Source organism: Colobus angolensis, unplaced genomic scaffold (assembly GCF_000951035.1).
Source record: "Colobus angolensis palliatus isolate OR3802 unplaced genomic scaffold, Cang.pa_1.0 Scaffold8, whole genome shotgun sequence".
Lineage (NCBI taxonomy): Eukaryota > Metazoa > Chordata > Mammalia > Primates > Cercopithecidae > Colobus > Colobus angolensis.
The window spans coordinates 3,138,627-3,146,570 of NW_012121820.1; the positions used below are offsets into that span (position 1 = coordinate 3,138,627).

At 46.8% G+C, this 7,944-nt stretch overlaps 1 long non-coding RNA gene across 1 annotated transcript; it reads left to right on the top strand.

Moving 5' to 3' along the window:
- Nucleotides 1–1,816: 1,816 nt before the first annotated feature.
- LOC105502374 lies at nt 1,817–5,136 on the top strand. The gene is made up of 2 exons (XR_001000331.1): nt 1,817–1,888; nt 4,808–5,136. It is a non-coding gene; the product is annotated as an uncharacterized LOC105502374 (long non-coding RNA).
- Nucleotides 5,137–7,944: the final 2,808 nt, after the last annotated feature.

Below are 7,944 nucleotides of genomic sequence, written 5' to 3' on the forward strand. Positions count from 1 at the left end.
ATCTCCAGGTGTGGTGGCACACATCTGTAGTTCCAGTTACTCAGGAGACTGAGGTGGGAGGACTGCTAGAGCCCAAGAGGTCAAGGCTACAGTGAGCCGTGATCACACCACTGCACTCCAGCCTGGGTGACAGAGTAAGACCGTCTCAGAAAAAAAAACCGGTAGTTCTAGCTAGTCAACATAATACTGATGGTTCTAGCTAGAGCAATTAGGAGTGAAAAAGAAATCAAAGCCATCCAAACTGAAAAGAAGTAGTAAAATAATCTCTGCTCTCCAATGATACAATCTTATATGTAGAAACCCTAAAAATTTCACAAACTAAGAAAAAACTGTTAGAATTAATAAATAAATTCAGCAAAGTAGCAAGATACAAAGTCAGCACACAAAAATCAGTTACTTTTCTCTACACTGACAGTGATCTGAAACAAAAATTATAAAAACAATTTCATTTACAATAGCATCAAAAAGAAGAAAATCCTTAGGAATTAATCCAAAAAGTGAAAAACTTTTACAATGAAAACTACAAAACAGGCCAGGCTTGGTGGCTCCTGCCCGTAATCCCAGCACTTTGGGAGGCCAAGGTGGGTGGATCACCTGAGATCGGGAGTTCAAGACCAGCCTGGCCAACAAGATGAAACCCCGCCTCTGCTAAAAATACAAAAAATTAGCCAGGCGTGGTGGCACTCACTTGTAGTCCCAGCTACTTGGGAGGCTGAGGCAGGAGATTCACTTGAACCTGGGAGGCGGAGGTTGCAATGAACCGAGATCATGCCACTGCACTCCAGCCTGGGTGACAGAGCAAAATTCCATCTCCAAAATAATAATAATAATAATTAGTGTTTGTGTAGAGAAATTGGAACCCTTGTGCACTGTTGGAATATAAAATGGAACAGCCAGGCCGGACATGGTAGCTCATGCCTATAATCCCAAGACTTTGGGAGGCCGAGGCAGTTGGATCACTTGAGGTCAGGAGTTCAAGACCAGCTGGCCAACATGGTGAAACCTGTCTCTACTAAAATGCAAAAATTAGCTGGCACACACCTGTAATCCCAGCTACTCGGGTAGCTGAGTCAGGAGAATAGCTTGAACCTGGGAGACAGAGGTTGCAGTGAGCCAAGATCACACCGCTGCACTCCAGCCTGGGCAACAAAAGGGAAACTCTGTCTCAAAAAACAAACAAATAAATAAAATTTAAAAATGGAACATCCAGAGTGGAAAATAATATGGCGGTTCTTCAACAAATTAAACACAGAAATTACCATATGATCCAGCAGTTCCACTTCTGAGTATATACCCAAAAGAGCTGAAAGCAAGATCTTGAAGAAATATTTGTACACCCATAATCATTAGCAACAGTATTTACGATAGCTAAAAAGTGGACACAACCTGAGTGTCCATCATCATCGATCACAAATGAACAAACAAGCAAAATGTGGTCCTTCAGCCTTAAAAAGGAAGTTCTGACTCAAGCTATAACGTGAATGAGAGAGAGACAGAGAGAAGAAAAGAGGAGAGAAGAGGAGAGAAGGGAAGAGAAGGGAAGAGAAGAAGAAAGGTCGGCTGCTTTTAAAATGAGCTGACCCTGAGCCAGGCTTCTAGGAGACAGAGGTGACTCAGCAAAGGCCCCACCCTCAATTCGCATAGGGAGACATTCCGGGGCAGCCTCCTGCTGACGTGTCTCAGCACATAATCACAAAGAGCCAATCACGCATGAGTCAGAAGCAGTTGTATCCCTAAGTCATAAAGCAGCAGCTGGGCCCAAGATTCCTGGCATCCTTCCAATCCCACCTCCCCCGCCCTAGTTACCCAGGAGCAAAAGAAGCAGAGGGAAGCAACACAGCACAGCGTGACTACGTGCTTGATCGGTCTCTTCCTAATGGGCATACAGGTTGGTTCCAGTTTCCAGCGATCCTAAACACACTTGGCTGGACCTCCCGGTGCCTACAGAGGTGGGATTTTGCAACATAGGTGGGGGGAAATGGAACTGCTAGGACGAATTGTACATCCACGGGAGCTCCATTGCAACAGAAAAAGGCATGCCTCTTCAGTTCACTTACACGTCAAGATTTCTTTTCTTTTCTTTTTTTTTTTTTTTTTTGAGACGGAGCCTCGCTCTGCGGCCCGATCTCAGCTCACTGCAAGCTCCGCCTCCCGGGTTTACGCCATTCTCCTGCCTCAGCCTCCTGAGTAGCTGGGACTACAGGCGCCCGCCACCTGGCCCGGCTATTAGTAGAGACGGGGTTCGACCGTGTTAGCCAGGATGGTCTCGATCTCCTGACCTCGTGATCCGCCCGTCTACGACCTCCCAAAGTGCTGGGATTACAGGCTTGAGCCACCGCGCCCGGCCCAGATCAAGATTTCTAACCTTGGCCCCACTGACATCCTGGCCTGGGTCATTCTTTGTGGTTGGGCTGTGGGGGGACTGTCCTCTGCAGGATGTTTAGCAGCATCTGTGGCTTCTACCCACTAGATGCCAGTAAATCACCACCCCCAGTTGTGACAACCAAAAATTTCTCCAGACATTGCCAAATGTCCCCTGGGAGTCAAAATCACCCCAGACGGAGAACAATTGCGGTAACTGTACAGAGCCTATGAGGAGGATTTCTAAGCACAGATTCTTTAAACAGATTTTATGTGTTATTGACTTTCTTCTCTTTGGGCAGAAGGACATTTTACCTCTTTAGAAGGGGTGCAATAACATTGATAGTCACTGGTTTAAGAATACGAGATGTCCCTTGCAAGCAGACTCAGAGAAAAAAAAAGGGTCTCAGGTCCTAATTGGGATAAATAATAAGATTTGAATCTGAACAATAAAAATTAAATTATAGGCCAGGCACAGTGGCTCACGCCTCTAATCCCACCACTTTGGGAGGCCGAGGCAGGCAGATCACGAGGTCAGGAGATCGAGACCATCCTGGCCAACATGGTGAAACCCCATCTCTACTAAAAAAAATTACAAAAATTAGCTGGGTGTGGTGGCGTGCGCCTGTAGTCCCAGCTACTCAGGAGGCTGAGGCAGGAGAATCGTTTGAACCTGGGAGGCAGAAGTAGCGGTGAGCCAAGATCACGCCATTGCACTCCAGCATGGGCAACAAGAGCCAAACTCCATAGAAAAGGAAAGGAAAGGAGAAAGGAAAGGAATTAAATTATAACATTGCACCAATGTGACATTTTCTGATCTTAAAAACTATACAGAGTTCCTGTAAGACAATGTCTTTGTTCTTAAGAAATACACACTGAAGAATTTAGGCTAAAAAGGCATTATGATGTCTGTAACTGACTCTCCAATGGTTCCGAAAAATAGTACACACAGAGACACAGAAGGATAAATCACGTGTAGCAAAATGTTGATAATTAGGGTATTGAGAGTTTATTGTACTGTTCTTGCAACTTTTCTGTAAATTTGAAAAAAAATTGAATTATTATTTTTTAAAGGCATTTTTTAGAAACTCACCTATGTTTTGTTCTAGTTTTTACAGCATAGTTTTAATCTGTCATTCCCACCTGCTCCCAGGAAAAGGAAAAACATCATTGTATGATTGTGCTCAGGATCTAGGCACAATCAGGGCACAGTCCCAAGAGGCTTCCAGAAACAGGTTCTCAATATAAGTGTGGCAGGCAGGAATATCTCTTGAGTATTTGTAAAATGCCTGGAAAGAAATTCCACCAAACATTAACAGTGGGTGGTCATGGTCCTGTTGTCTATTGTCTCCGCTCTGTAACCACCCTCTCCCTGCACCTGCCCCTCCCCAGTTTTGTTCAAAGGTCTACCCCTTCCCCAGGCAGCCCAGGTGCCTCAGGGAAGTGACCCCATTCCCTGCCCCACCTTGGAGGGCCGGATAAGTCAAAGGGTAATCTTATCCCTCTGCTAGTGAGTACAGATGAGGTCTGTGGGCCAACAAGGAGCAAGGAGCAGTTTCCTGGAAGCCCTGGGCTGATGTTTGACTTGCTCTGAGATAGAATAAATGAGAGAAAGAGACTTTATGGGACATCTGGGCCTAGGGCTCCTGGATGCTGTGCTGAAAACACCGCGTACAGAAGCTAGTCTAACCTTCTGGATGATAAGAGCCCAGATGCAGCACTGAGATGCCGCAGCCAACAACCAGCTATCTGAATCCCATCTGAATCCCATGTCACCATGAATGAGACCACCTTGGCCTGGCCAGCACAGCTGAAAGCCAGAAGCAGCCACATGCACAAGCCCAGGTGAAACCCACAGAGGAACCACCAGCCAACACATAGAATTGCAAGCAGTAACAACTCAGTGTTCTTAAGCAACTAAGATTAAGACAACAATTTTAAAATGAACCAGGCCCAGGTAGGTGCGGTGGCTCATGCCTGTAATCCCAGCACTTTGGGAGGCCAAGGCTGGCAGATCATCTGAGGTTGGGAGTTCGAGACCAGCCTGACCAACATGGAGAAACCCCGTCTCTACTGAAAATACAAAATTAGCCAGGCATGGTGGTGCATGCCTGTAATCCCAGCTACTCAGGAGGCTGAGGTAAGGTTATAACATGGCCTGGCATGCAGTAAGTGCTCAATAAATGTTCACCATTATTGTTGATCATGCATTTCCGATCTCATCCCCTATGCCATTCACTATGAGGGCTCGTGATGACAGGCAAGAAACAAGTAATTTACTAGGGAAATAATTGGGGAACTCTCAGGAACACCAGGATGGCTAGAGAGCCTAAGAAAGCAGTTTGGACACTGGAGGCCAAAAGGAAGGACTCGTGCCTGCCATGTGTGCGGCAGAAGCTTCCGAGTATCAACTATTAATAATATTTTCCTTTCTCATTATTAATAGAACCCCAGCTTTTTAGTTGGTCTCCACAGTGGACAACTACATTCTCTAACCTTCTGTACAGCAGAGAGTGCCATGTGACTAAGACCAAGTTCTAACCAGTGGGATCAAAGCAGGGAAATGTTGCCTTCTTTGCCCCTTCCTGCTGGCTGGAATATGACACAATGGCTGGAGCATGAGCGACCTTCTTGGGCCCTGAGGTGGAAGCCACCTGTTGGTTGACTGACCAGATGGTGGAGTGACCAGATAGAAGGGGCCTGGTGATTGTGGATTCTGCCACACTACCTCTGGTCCCCTATATCTATGTGAAAGGAAAATAACTGTCTGCCATGGTTGTGCGTGTGCGTCTGTGTAGTGTGTGTGTGTCTGCCAAGTTTGTGTGTGTGTCTGCGTAGTGTGTGTGTCTGCCATGTTTGTGTGTACGTCTGTGTAATGGGTGTGTGTGTGTGTCTGCCATGTTTGTGTGTATGTCTGTGTAATGGGTGTGTGTGTGTGTCTGCCATGTTTGTGTGTATGTCTGTGTAATGGGTGTGTGTGTGTGTCTGCCACGTTTAAGCCACGATAACTTTGGGATATCTGTGGCTTATAGTCAAATCTAATCCAAACAAATGCACCTCTATGTCGCCCTCACAGATAAGAAGATCGATGCAAGGGAACCGCAGTTGTGGCCATAACACAAAGATAGCTTCAACCACCACCAACATGGATTGAGCTCGGCCCCGCCCTTCCTGGCCTCCTGGCCTTTTATTGCCCGCCAATTCCTCTGGATTCCTAATGACTCCCATTCCCTGCATGCACATCAGGTACAGTCACACCTCCCGGCCTTTACTCTTGCCATACCCACTGTCCAACTTCCCTACCTTATCTTTTGTTTTGTTTTGTTTTGTTTTTTGAGACGGAGTCTTGCTCTGTCGCCCAGGCTGGAGATTAGTAGCGCGATCTCGGTTCACTGTAACCTCTGCCTTCTGGGTTCAAGCCATTCTCCTGCCACAGCCTCCCCAGTAGTTGAGATTACAGGCCCAGGCACATGCCACCACACCCAGCTAATTTTTGTGTTTTTAGTAGAGATAGGGTTTCCCCATGTTAGCCAGGCTGGTCTTGAACTCCTGGCCTCAAGTAATCCACCCGCCTCGGTCTCCCAAAGTGCTGGGATTACAGGTGTGAGCCACCACGCCTGGCCCCTTACCTTACCTTTCCTCTTTGGTAAAAACATTGGACAAGTTGGCCGGGTGCAGTGGCTCACGCCTGTAATCCCAGCACTTTGGGAGGCCGAGACAGGTGGATCACAAGGTCAGGAGATTGAGACCATCCTGGCTAACACGGTGAAACCCCGTCTCTACTAAAAATACAAAAAAAGTAGCCGGGCATGGTGGCGGGCGCCTATAGTCCCAGCTACTCGGGAGGCTGAGGCAGGAGAATGGCATGAACCCCAGAGGCGGAGGTTACAGTGAGCCAAGATCGTGCCACTGCATTCCAGCCTGGGTGACAGAGCGAGATTCCGTCTCAAAAAAACAAAAAAAAAACATTGGACAAGTTAACTTCTCTGAGCCTCAGTTTCCTCTTCTGGAAAATGGGGCCAAATAGCAAGTTGTATGCAAAGTGCCTGACACAGAGTAACAGCCACCTTTAAACACAGTTCCCCACACCTTTCTCCCTGATCCTTCCCTGATCTCAGGCCCCACACTCTGCAAGCAAGAAAAAATACAGCAAAATAAAAACAGAGAATCCAGGCCGGGTACGGTGGCTCATGCCTGTAATCCCAGCACTTTGGGAGGCTGAGGCGGGCAGATCACCTGAGGTCGGGAGTTCAAGACCAGCCTGAACAACATGGAGAAACCCCGTCTCTACTAAAAAATACAAAATCAGCTGGGCGTGGTGGTGCATGCCTATAATCCCAGGTAGTCGGGAGGCTGAGGCAGGAGAAGTGCTTGAACCCAGGAGGCAGAGGTTGTTGTGAGCCAAGATCGCGCCATTACACTCCAGCCTGAGCAAAAAGAGTGAAACTCTGTCTCAAAAAAAAAAAAAACAAAAAAACAAAAAAAACAGAATCCATTGGATTCCTATAACAGTGAAGTTCAAAGGAGAGTTTCAGTTCAGGTAAGGTTTGTTCTAGTGGCTCAGTGCTAACCGTAATAGCTAAAATTTATTGAAGGTGGGTGTAGTGGCTCACACCTGTAATACCAGCACTTTGGGAGGCCAAGGCAGGTGGATCACTTGGGGTCAGGAGTTTGAGACCAACCTGGCCAACATGACAAAACCCCATCTCTACTAAAAATACAAAAATTAGCTGGGTGTGGTGACGGGCAGTTCTAATCCCAGCTACTTGGGAGGCTGAGGTAGGAGAATCACTTGTACCCCGGAGGTGGAGGTTGCAGTGAGCCAAGATCAAGCCATTGCACTCCAGCCCAGGTGACAGAGCGAGACTCTGTCTCAAAAAAATAAAATAAAATTTATTGAGGGTTTACAATATGCCAGGCACTTCTAACAACTATGTATGTATTAACTTGTTTATCTTCCTAACAACCTTATAAAGCAGGCATTCTGCTAGGATCCCCATTTTTACAGGAGGAAACTGACATCCTAACAGAGTAAATAATTTGCCCATAGTCACACAGCACACAAGTGATAGAGCTGAGACTTAACCTCAGTCTGTCTGACTGGAAAGGTAGGGCTGCTTTCAGGTGAAGCTTGATCCAGCTACTTAACAGTCTCAGCAAGGACCTGGTTTCTCTTGGTCTCTCATTTTTGCTTCCTCTAATGTTGGACTCATTCTGAGGATGATGCCCTCACGTCTGCCAGCAGATTCTGATAAGACTTGCTTCCTTATTCACATCCCAATTCCATACCAAGATCCTGAAGTCCACTGTGATAGACCATCTTAAGTCACATGCTCATCTCTGAACCAATCACTGCATCCCAGGGGACTGGACAATGTTGCTTGGCTTGTGCTAAATTCAGGGGCTGAGAACAGGGGCAGCAAGAGAGATTCCTCCAAAAATTCAGGGCATTTTTTTTTTTAATTTTTTGAGATGGAGTCTTGCTGTCACCCTGGTTGGAGTGCGATCTTGGCTCACTGCAACCTCTACCTCCCGGGTTCAAGCGATTCTCCTGCCTCAGCCTCCCGAGTAGCTGGGACTACA